The following is a 12691-nucleotide window of genomic DNA, read 5'->3' as shown; positions in this document are numbered from 1 at the left end:
CTCCGTTGTCTCTCCTTCATTAAACTTCTCAACTGCAAGCTGATTCTCCAAATTCTAGATCCTTGTCTGATTCCGCGTCCCATACTGACTCTCCAATATGTTCCAAGCCACAGTTGCTTTAAATGTATGCTGAATCAAGGTCAAAACACTATCAATAGTACTTATAGCCAGAGCATCTGCATTCCTATGTTTCCAAGTGTTGAGATATCAAGCTCTATCCCCGACATATCTCCTGGATGACTATCATTTATGTCACCGCCTATGTTAGTTGTACTCGTGGTGTAGTTAGACTACCACGTATGTTTTTGGTTTGGGTTCACATATGAACCACGTATTCTAGGTTTTGACATATAGGGTATTTCCCTCTTCTATTGTATTGTTGTTGTTGTGCAAAAGTGAAGAAAGGCTTCACCCTCCAACCTTGTGTCCTCTCTCTTTTGTGTGTTGTGAAGAAAGATGAACTTGAGTCTCCTATCTCTCTCCCTCATTCTTTACATGGTATCAGAGCCTTGTTCATGGTAAGGAGCTCAAGAAAGCTAGCCAAGTTTGTGGTGTCCTGGTAAGAGGACCAGTGTAGCTTTCCTATTTCGAGTTTGGGAGCAAATCTCTGCAGGTAGCACAGCCAGAAGTGCAGGAGTGCACTGCTTCAGATTGAGAGGCCCTTCGCGGGGTACGGCGAGAGCGCAGTATATGCTGCGGGCGTGGGCGAAGCCCTCGGTGACTTTATTTTTCTGATTTGAGGCCGTTTCGGGGCCCGTTTTGAAGTCGGAAGTTCTTCGCAGGCACTCAGAAAAAGGCCCTGTTTTTGCTGTGCGACCACCGCGCGGCTAGTCGGTGGAAAGGTGCCATAGAAATTGCATTGTATGCCTATGTGCAGAGATATTGGGAGTTGTAGATTCATGCCTGTTGCCTGTTGATGCAAAATCGTCACGAGGAAGTGACTGTGTGGTGAAATACCACTTTCGTCAGTGTTGCAGATCTGCCCCTGTGAGGCTTTTTGCAGAAGTTTTGCTATTTGCCCTTGTGAGGCATTTGCTGTGTTTACAGGTTGCTGTTGCAATTCGTGATTTGTAAAATGTCTGAGAATCTGTCTACCATTGTCAGTGAGAAGCTTGACAAGAACAACTTCCAAGCATGGAAGTTCAGGATGACAAACTTCCTTATGGGAAAGGGAGTTTGGGATTACATCAGTGGTGAAACTACAGAACCAGTTTTGGGTGCTGCTCCCACTCCTGCTGAATTGAAGGCCTTTAAAGAATGGCATGAAAAGGCCAGAAAATGCCTGTATTGGCTGTCCGTTAGCATTTCAGATTCTATGATTGTGCATATACAGGATCTAGAGACGCCTAAGGAGGCATGGGATACATTGGTGAAGCTGTATAGCACAAATACCAAAGCACGAAAGATGCAGCTAAAGCAGGAGTTGCACAATGTGCAAAGGAAAAATCTGAATATAAATGAGTATTCCTTGAAGGTGAAAGGCCTTGCAGATTCTCTTGCCTCCATTGGAGCACCTGTTGATGATGAGGACTTAGTGTCCGTGACCTTGAATGGTCTTGGGAAAGATTATGCACAATTTCGGACATCCATTGGAGTCCGTGAAACATTTCCTGATTTTCAGGAACTTATTGCTCTCTTGCTGAGTGAAGAGCAAAGGAATGGTGGTTCAGCCACCTCAACTTCTCAAGAGACTGCTTTCTACTCGAATACAGGTAGAGGCAGGGGTAGAGGAAGAGGCCGTTCTGGTGGCCGTGCAGGAAATCAGAACCAACAGCAACAACAGGAAAACCAGTCCTATGGAGGAGGACGTGGTAGTTCTAGAGGCAGGGGGAGCCAAAGAGGTCGTGGTTCATGGCAAAGGAACCAGCAAGTAAATAGCAGCACAAAATGCTATTATTGTGGAAAGCCTGGACACAAGGAGAATACATGCTATAAAAAGCAGAATGACATCAAAAGTGGAAAGTTGCAGCAAAGCAACTATGCATCATCAAGTGGGCATGGTGACGACAGAAATGAGCACCTTTTTGTGATGCAGCATATGGTTAACTCCATGTCAGGAGATGCTGCAGCTTGCAATGATGTTTGGTATGTTGATTCAGGTGCCTCTAACCACATGACCAGTCATGGTGAGTGGTTTCATGATGTCAGAAATTTGGATAAGCCAGGTTATGTTGAAACAGGTGATGATACTGCGCACCCAATTACGCAGGTTGGTAAAGTGCCATTGGCTATGCAGGATGGCAAAACAAAGTACTTGGCAGATGTACTTCATGTTCCAAAAATCACTAAGAACCTGGTTTCAGTTGGCCAGATGGTTGAGCAAGGTCTACAGGTTAGATTTAATCCTGATGGATGCTTCGTTGAGGACTTGAAAAATAAGTGCCGCTTGGTTGCGAAAGGCAACAAAAATGGCAGAATGTTCACCTTGGATGTTGATATGCCTGAGGTGAAAGCTGCTATGTTTGCGCATGGGAGAGGTGTCATTGCAGATATTGAGATATGGCACAAGCGTATTGGGCACGTGAATATACAAAGGCTGAAATCTATGCAAACGAAAAACATTGTTGCAGGTTTGCCTAAATTCAGAGTTGAGGGAATGCAAAAGGTATGTGAAGCATGCCAAATGGGTAAGCAGGCCAGACATGCATTTCCTAAAAATGCTAAGGTGAGCAGAAGACCTTTGGAAGTGATCCATTCAGATGTTTGGACAACCAAAGCTGCTTCTATTGGTGGATGCCATTATTATGTGACGTTTATTGATGACTACACTAGGAAGGTGTGGATTTATTTTATGAAGCACAAAAGTGAAGTGTTCAGCCATTTCAAGGCTTTTAAGGCCATGGTTGAAAAAGAGAAAGGTGTGCATATTAAAGTGCTAAGATCTGATGGAGGGGGAGAGTACTTTTCAGAAGAATTTTGTGAATATCTGAAAGAACAGGGAATTCAAAGGAAGTACTCATGCAGGTCTACCCCTCAGCAGAATGGGGTTGCAGAAAGGAAGAACAGGCATATTGCAGAAGTAGGACGGGCGATCCTAAATGAGAAAAACATGCCTTATTATTTTTGGGCTGAAGCAGTAGCAACTGCTGTTTATATTATGAACAGAACCCCCACTGCAGCTGTCCATGGCATGACGCCTGAAGAAATGTATACAGGTCAAAAACCAAATATTTCTCACTTGAAGGTATTTGGTTGCATAGCTTATGTTCATGTTCCTGATGAGAAGAGAACAAAGCTGGATCCAAAGGCAGAAAAATGCATCTTTATTGGATATGCTCAGCACCAGAAAGGGTATCGCTGTTATAACCCTTCCACCCGCAAAATGCAAGTGAGCAGAGATGTTGTTTTTGATGAAATGAGCAGCTGGTATGCACCAACTGTTATGGTAGGAGATGCAGATGCAGGAAATGGGAATGCTGCAATAAATGCAGAGCAGCAATCTCAAGCCTTGAGTGGACCCAGAGAGTCCTCTACTAGTGGATCTAATGCATGGACAGGGAGATTGAGATCTAGTGAATCCTCACATGGCAGTCCTGATAGTGTTGTGCAGGTATCACATAAGGGAAAAGAAAAAGTGGACCATACTCCAGTGTTTGATGTGTCTGCTGGTAGCTCTCATGTTGATGGAGAGTCAAGCGGCTCTGAAATGAGCCTTGATGAGGAACTTGGGATTCCTTCTGTTGTTACACCTGGTGCAAGGAAAAGCAGGCATGATTTAAAGACTCCTGCAACTGATCCAGTTGTACGGAGGTCCACTCGTATTAAGTATCCAGTTGACAGGCTGAGATATGATGGGTATACAGCACATCACTATGCTTATATGGTCAAGGTTCTAGAGGAGCCAGAGCCCACATGTTTTGAGGATGCAGCAGGGCATAAAAATTGGGAAGCAGCTATGGATGAAGAGATGGCTGCCTTGGATGCAAACCACACTTGGGATTTGATGCCTTTGCCTCATGATAAGAAGGCTATTGGCTGCAAGTGGGTTTACAAAGTAAAGCACAATGCTGATGGGTCTGTTAGCAGGTACAAGGCAAGATTGGTTGCCAAAGGTTTTGCACAGACATATGGAATTGACTATGAGGAAACTTTCAGCCCAGTTGCAAGGATGGCAACCGTGAGAGCAGTAATTGCTATGGCTGCTGCAAAGGGATGGTCTTTGCATCAGATGGATGTGAAAAATGCCTTCTTGCATGGTGACTTGTAGGAAGAGGTTTATATGATGCAGCCAGAAGGTTATGAGGATAAAGCACACCCCGATTTTGTATGCAGGTTGCGCAAAGCCTTGTATGGCTTAAAACAGGCGCCGAGGGCATGGTCAGACAAGATAGGGCAATATCTTGTCACTATTGGATTTCAGATTTTTCACTTTATGTGAAAAGGACAAACAGAGGGATTGTGCTTATAGTCATCTATGTTGATGACTTGATTATTACAGGTGATAGTGATGCAGACATTAATGAAGTGAAGCTGCTGTTGAAGCAGAAATTTGAGATGAAGGATTTGGGAGAGCTGCGTTACTTCTTGGGCATTGAGGTTATTAGATCCCCGAGTGGGATATGGCTGTTGCAAAGGCAATACGGTTTGGACATGCTGTCCAAATATGGGATGACAGGCTGTAAGCCTATCTCTGTTCCATTGGAGCAGAATGTGAAGCTCAATGCAGAGTCAGGTGAGCTTCTTGAAGATATTACTATGTACAGGCGCATAGTAGGTAGCTTGATTTACATGACTATAACCAGACCAGATTTGAGCTATGCTGTGGGGCTGGTGAGTCAGTTTATGCAGGCACCAAGGAAGCCACATTTGGATGCGGCTAGGCGCATACTGCGGTATGTGAAGTCCACATTGCATTATGGACTGTTTTATGAAGCTGGGTGTGCATTACAGGTACATGGATACACAGATGCTGACTGGGCTGGTAGTGTCTCAGACAGGAGATCTACTAGTGGTTTTATGTTTTCCCTTGGGAGTGGTGCCATCAGTTGGAGCAGCAAGAAGCAGCCAACAGTTGCCTTGTCGAGCACAGAGGCTGAGTACAGGGGTGCAGCAATGGCTGCATGTGAGGTAGCTTGGTTACGGAAGCTACTTGCAGATATGGGACAGTCAGTTCATGCAGCAGTTGTCATTCATTGTGACAACATTAGCAGCATCATGCTTGCTAATAACCCAGTTTATCATGCTAGAACGAAGCACATTGAGGTGCATTATCACTTTGTGAGAGAGAAGGTTCTAGCTGGTGAGATTGATCTTGTCTATGTCAGCACTGAGGAGCAGGTGGCTGATATTTTTACGAAGGCATTGGGTACCGAGAAGCTTCGCAGATTTAGGAGCTTGCTTGGTGTACGTGAGATGGATTTGAGCTTGAGGGGGAGTGTTGAGATATCAAGCTCTATCCCCGACATATCTCCTGGATGACTATCATTTATGTCACCGCCTATGTTAGTTGTACTCGTGGTGTAGTTAGACTACCACGTATGTTTTTGGTTTGGGTTCACATATGAACCACGTATTCTAGGTTTTGACATATAGGGTATTTCCCTCTTCTATTGTATTGTTGTTGTGTGCAAAAGTGAAGAAAGGCTTCACCCTCCAACCTTGTGTCCTCTCTCTTTTGTGTGTTGTGAAGAAAGCTGAACTTGAGTCTCCTATCTCTCTCCCTCATTCTTTACACCAAGCTCATAGAAGATTGGCATCAAGAGGTATCATACTCCCCGGATTTGCTGCATCGGGGGTTTCTTATGGTTCTGGGTCAGTCCCCAGTACTATCTCCAGAAGCTCATATGAATCTAGAATAGCAGTAATTTCAAACTTCCACAAAGTGTAGTTCATACCATCTAGCTTGCATTCAGTGAAGGCTGGTGGGCAAATCCTCAACGCCTGGATTGTTTGTGCAGTAGCAGTTGCTGAACTCAAGCCGCTTCCTATTGCAATCACTCTGTATGCTATTGAAGCCCTCACCTCTCTTCTATTCTTTGATCCTTAGTGCCTAGGCTCTAATACCATGTTAAATTACATGGTGCAACAGAACAAAAACTGAACAAAGAATAGAGAGTACACAGCAAACTGGAGAGGAAAAAAATTTTCCTATAATATTAATGTAGTATAGATGATGGCTCCATCCACCGGTGTGCTCCCATAGTGGAGCTTAGATGGCGATCTAGATAGATACTAGGTGAAGAGCCACTAGCTGGAAGATCTGATCTGATCTGAACTGATTTGATACAATGGACTGAGGAGGTCGCCTCTTTATAGCTATGAGGGCGGTAGTCAGATCAACCTAGTCAGTGGAGCCGACTAGTCAACCTAGTCGGTGGAACCAACTAGTCGTCCATGGAATATTCAGGGAATATTACCTATACCGTCGCCTCGGGAGCTCTTGCCCTTGTGAATCCCCACCAAGGGGGCCATTGGCCCCCAAGCCCCAGTAAAAATAAGGGGCTCCCACACAATCACCTTTCTACCATCAACGGTCTCATTGATGGACCTCATCTAACATGCAAGTCAGGATCCACATCCAGTGGGGCCTTACAACTTGAGCACTTTGGACCTTTGGTGGTTATCAGGAGGGTGGGGCATTGAGCATATCTAATCTCTCTCTCTCTCTCTCTCTCTCTCTCTCTCTCTCTCTCTCTCTCTTTCACTCTCTCTTATGCATATTTCTAAAAATCTCTCTCTAACACCATATTAGAGAATTTGGGAACTTTTGAGGGGTTGTAATTATGTAACATTCAATGTTTTTCATTGATTTTTCCCATAGATTTGGCAGTCCATCCAAATCTCACAAATGTGCATGGTTTGCATCAACATAAATAAAATGTCAAATGTTGAGGTTTCGACCAATGCATGGTATTTTCTGAGGGGTTTCAATTACAATGCATTGAGTGCACTCCATTGACTTTCTCTCTGGATTTGGCCATGTATATGAAACTCACAATTTGGAGTGTGCCTATTCTGCATTAGCTAGGGAAAAAACATCATACGTTTGAGTTTAACGAAGCATTTTTTGCCTCTTCTCGAAAAAAGGTGGTGTTCAAAAACACCATTTCAGTTTAGTTGGAGAAGAAGTAAGAATGCAACACTAGTCCTTGATATTTTGTTGAGTGTGCAGAACTTGCAACCACAAAGCAATGGTCTACAAAAAAAAAGATAAAGAAAAAAGATCAATGTCATACCCTCCAAATATTTGTCAGTATTCAATTAAATTATCATTGTGCAAGGGAAAAAAAGTCATGCTTTTCAAGTACCTTCACTCCATTGTGGAGTCAGCATTAGAGTCGAAATTTGTTTTATGAGACAAACTGGATAAAGCTTGCTTGCATGCAATGGTTGGTATCTTCACCTTGATGGGGAGGTTGCTGCTCTTCGAGGAAACCTTCTTTGAGAGGTTACCTTTTGGAACCCATGACCATACAATAGCATCAACAGATTCCCAACGTGGAGGATCACCTTTATTGCACATCCAAATCTTGTTCTAATAATCTGCATATACCTCCTCAATTTTTGCATTGTGTCTTTTGCATATAGGTGCCCAATATTGTATGAAAACCTTCTTGAAATTTTTAGATTTATTATGCTTCTGTACTTTATTTTGAGCAATGCCTAGCCAAATTGGGTAAATTTTTTTTGCTGGTTGGACCAAAAGAAAGTGTCCTTTTTGTACATCAACCATTAGATCAAATGATTGTTTTGGATTTTTCCTTTAAGGTCCACAGTATTGATCAATCAACTCTTCAATTCCTTGAAACTCATCGTTTTCATTATCAACTACTTGCACACAATCAATATGTTGCATCTTTAGCCAAAATCTCTCGTACATGCCCTCTACGCTATTGTTTGGTTTATCAAGCTCATCAATCAAATTCTTCTAGTGCTTCACTACCAACTTGTAAAACTTTGTGAAAGATGCTTCTGGACCTTGCAAGTGCACCCATTTTTCCCAAAAGCATACATACTCCTTGATACTAACTATCACATCTAAGTGATCCTTCACATACTTAAACATGGTTACACAAGGTGGCTCTCCACTTGGTAGCATTGGATGACCATTTGGATGTCTCTTCCACAACTCAATGCCACCTTCACTTGGTTGCCAATCTAATGATCATGGATGCACTTTATATTGCATGATAGGAACTTCATTTCGAATAAAGAACCGAAATTGGAGAGGCTTTGAGTGTCCCACTAAAGCATCTTGCCCATCGCATAGGCATCCATCAACATAGCCCTTGAAATCAGGGACTTCCATTACCAAAAATGGTGTTGCAGAAGACTCCTCACATTGTCTAAAAGTATCCATGAGATGTGTGAATGTCAATGTTTGGCTAGTTCTTAACCTCTCTGAAAAGCTACTAAACATTGCATTAATATATTCATGTGTATGCCCAACCATCAAGAATCCCAATTGAATTGACTTGAAAATCCCTCAAGCAACAAGTAATGATAGGTATGCAAACAAGTACCTATTCTTGTTTTCAGAACCACAATTATTTAACCCCTAAGTAGGCCACCACTGGCACTCTGAGGGATTTTTCATACTCAGTAATACAGATCTGTGCTTCCCCGAGACAATAGGTCTTCGGGTAGTTTCTTATAAGGATTTTCTTGATGGGAACTTCCAAGTCGAAGGTCTTTGAATGTTCCACCCACTGCTCTTAGATGAAGTTGTTGATTGTCATTAGAAACATAGTGAGAATCCAATGCTTCTCTTGAGGCTAGTGTGTTTAGCAGAGCATTGTCAGACCTTGGCATCCCATCATGTACCAAATCTCCAAGTGCATGGTTATCAAATCTTTCAAGATTTCTCAAACACAAAGCCAATAAACCAATTGTGAAGTTAGGATCCGATGGCCACAAGGATAAAGAAAAGTGACCATAACGTCCTTGACCATGTCCATGTGTTATCATGCCAGTTAAAGCCACTGGGAGCTGAAAGGATTTGTCTGTGTCCTTTGAACGATCATCATAATCTAGGGATGGCTGTCTTCTTTTGGTCCATCTTATCATGGATAATGCACAAGTATGTTTGAGGATACATTTCAGAAAATCGGCACCAAGTGTATTACACATTTCTACAACTTTTTTGTTGTAACATGTGCTTTCTTCTATCTTCCATCAACTTATTATGTTCAATTTGGCATTTTGTCGCTACAAGCTAAGCCTTGATTGCACTACATAAACCACACTTAGAGAATTCACTTGTTTTTGACAAAGTTACATGCTTGAATTCAAAGTTCCATATGCAGTTAAACGTGGAAGTTAACATCTCCTTACAACCCAAACTATGCTTTAACTGCATGTTAAACTCATAGAGAATATCAACCTGCTTGTATACATCCAGTATCACCAACTATGTTTCCCTTGATCCATCCTGAAGTGTTCTACTTTTGTGTGGCATATGCTCAGAATTGTTATCCACAAAATCTTGGATTATGGCTCTACCCAGTTCTGTGTGGTCCCAACCTCTCCGCACAATTCCTTTATTACCATGCATGCACCTTCATATACCAATTTCAAATTGCTCCCTGTATCGATAAAATGTTGTTTTTGGAATACCATGCATTTCATACCATGTTGTACAACAAACTTGAATACCATTCGATGAAAAGACATATTTGAACTGCCCATTGTCATCTTTTCGACAAGCAACCCCAAGAGTGTCATATACATAATTGGTGTGAGCCTCCAAACTTTGGCCCCAATACTCTATGCGTAATTTGGATATCATTTAACGATTGGCAAATTGACAACAATTTTGTTTACAACAATCAATCATAGATACTTTTGTGATTGCATCCCTTATGAGTCTAGATGATGCTAATGGCATGCCATGTTTTTTAGCTTTCCTCTTTATCATGTAGTAATGCCTCTTTTTTGTGGATTTTTCCATTGGCTCCTCATCTTCCATGTGCTTTTTCCTAGAACCACTTGGAAAATTGATGGTGTCATCGATTCTTAATGAAGTTCCATCTAAAAAGGTTATTTGTGCAATGACCATTTTATTAAGTGGATGGTATCGATGCCTGATACATCACTATGATACTTTTCAATTCCCGCACCTAGATTACCTTCACCAAGCATCTCAAAATTTATAGGTTCAAATGGGTAGACATACAAAACAACACCCTCTGTAATGCTCTTGGTTTTTTGCTCATCCCATATTAAAACTTTCTTGTCCTTCCATGATTCTTGAATGAAAACTCATCATATTCACATAGAGGTTCAACATCAATGGTATCTGATGTTATATCATTCATTGGTATGATAGCTCCATTGACATTGTCCACACAACTCATTGATCGTGCTTTCCAACGAACAACACTACCCAAAGCCTCATAGACTAAGAATGCATCCATTGTAGGAAATGGAAGAAGTGCACTTTCATCCATACAAATATCAATCACCACTGATACATTGTTTTCTCCCAAGGGCACATCTTGGCACATGTCATCATGTGATGTAGAGAATATTGTCCCAATGGCAACAATCTTTCCACTGACAAGCAAGTTAACTTTAACTCCCACTTTCAATGTGGCACCTGCATAGTACATAGCATTTGTTATAGTTTAATATTGATATCTAATGGTGTGACTTAGGATGAAAATGCTTTACAAGATTTCATTGCAAGACCAAATCTTCCTAAACCTTGGTGCTTTGAATTTTAGACAGCAAAATTTGGCTACATGGCCAAATCTTCACAGACCATGGTGCTTTGAAAGAGAGATAGCAAGATTTGTCCACACAACCAAATCTCCCAAGACGCTGATGCTTTCAAGAAGCCATCAAGATTTATCCACACATCCAAATCTACTTAGACCTTGGTGCTTTGAAAGAAGCCAAATCTCCACATACCCTGGTGCTTTAAAAGAAGCCCACAAGATTTGGCCACATGGTCAAATCTCCCCAGACCCTGGTGCTTTGAAAGGAGCCAACAAGATTTGTCCTAAGACACTAGTGCTTTGAAAGAAGCAATAAGATAGCAAAATCTGCTCAGACCTTGGTGCTTTCAAAGAAGCTAGCAAGATTTGAATGCACGGCCAAATCCTTCAAGACCTTGGTGACTTCTTTCAAAGCACTGAGAAGATTTGGTTGTGGCGTTCTTTCAAACTTGGGGAGATTTGGTCGTGTGGCCAAATCTTGTAGACTTCTTTCAAAGCACTAGGGTATGGGGAGTTTTGGCCATGCAACCTCCTCTTGCATGCTTCTTTCAAATCACCAGGTTCTGGGAGATTTGGCCATGTGGCCAAATCTTTCAAAGCATTAGGGTTTGGGAAGATTTTGCCGTGCTGCAAAATGTTGCTAGCTTCTTTCAAATCACTAGGAAGATTTGGCCACATGGCCAAATCTTCAAACATTAAATTTAAAAATTGAAAATCCATATTTTACAATTTAAAATTTGAAGTTCAAAATTCAAATTTCAAAATTTAAAATAAAAAATTCAAATTTCAAGTTTCAAGTTTCAAGTTTCAAATTTTGAAATTCAAATCTAGAAATCCTTTTTTCAAAAAAATCTGTCGATGTACCAAGGATCTTGATCTACTTGATCAACTTGATAATTGCATTCTCCTTTGGAGCTACAATCTATGTCAATATACTCTATATCAGTCTTCTACATATCCTCACTTGCAAGATACATATTCTCAGGTCCATAGGCATAATGACTGTGACTTGAATCTCCACCATAGTGATTTCCTCTTCCACAAAAATTCCCTCGATTTCTGCTAGATTGACCTCCTTGGTCGTACTGCTTCTTGTGGCCATCTCTTTCATAGTGTCAAAACTTATGACAGTAGTTGCACTGAGTGTTTGACACATTGGTGGATGCCTTCCCTCTTACTTGAAATCTTCCTCTATTGGAGTGATTTCCTCTTGGATGCTGATGTTGCACAAGGCCAAATCTCCCCAAACAATGGTGCTTTGAAAGAAGCCCATATGATTTGGCCACACATCCAAACCTCCCCTTCTAGTGCTTTAAAAGAAGCCCATAAGATTTGGCCACACAGCCAATAGTGTGGCCAAATCTCCCTAGAATCTAGTGCTTTCTTAAATCTACTACTATGTCTAGTGTCAATTCTAGATTCTATTTTAGATATGTTTATCGATAATGTGTTTTGTCTAACATTAAAGATTATAAAGATGATACTTTGTATATTGCTTATTTTTTTTACAGGAAAGAGACAAATGTAAAGAAGGTTGAGAAAGTTGTAGGTGGATTTGGAGAAAAAAGCATACGTTGGTACTTTGACATATATAGTATTGAGGGAGCACAGTTGACACGAGTTCACTTATTTGTTTTGTTACCTAATAAAAGTGCATACACTTGTGTTGGATCGGTATATCAAATCACAAAAGATGTGGTTGGAAAAGAGGGAGATATTGGATTGTTGATCATTATAAATCAAAATAAGAAATTTCTCTTGGATCCCAATGATTATGAAGCATCTCGTATGAAGTCTAATGTAGCTGACAACATGCACTCAAGAAAATCAAAATAAGAAATTTCTCTTGGATCCCAATGATTATGAAGCATCTCGTATGAAGTCTAATGTAGCTGACAACATGCACTCAAGAGGCTGGATAAGTGTTGATCAATTGATAGAAATGAAATTGACACAGTGACAACAATCATTGAATCATAAGAGTGGGGAAGGAACAAAGAAAGGAAAGTCCACTATGGTTCAAGCACTAGGTG

The sequence above is a fragment of the Dipteris shenzhenensis genome, chromosome 9 (genome assembly GCF_047967505.1).
Source record: "Dipteris shenzhenensis isolate YYH24624 ecotype China chromosome 9, Dip_SZ_1.0, whole genome shotgun sequence".
NCBI classification, from domain to species: Eukaryota; Viridiplantae; Streptophyta; class Polypodiopsida; order Gleicheniales; family Dipteridaceae; genus Dipteris; species Dipteris shenzhenensis.
The sequence above is the reverse complement of the archived record's forward strand: the minus strand, read 5'-3'. Positions refer to the sequence as shown.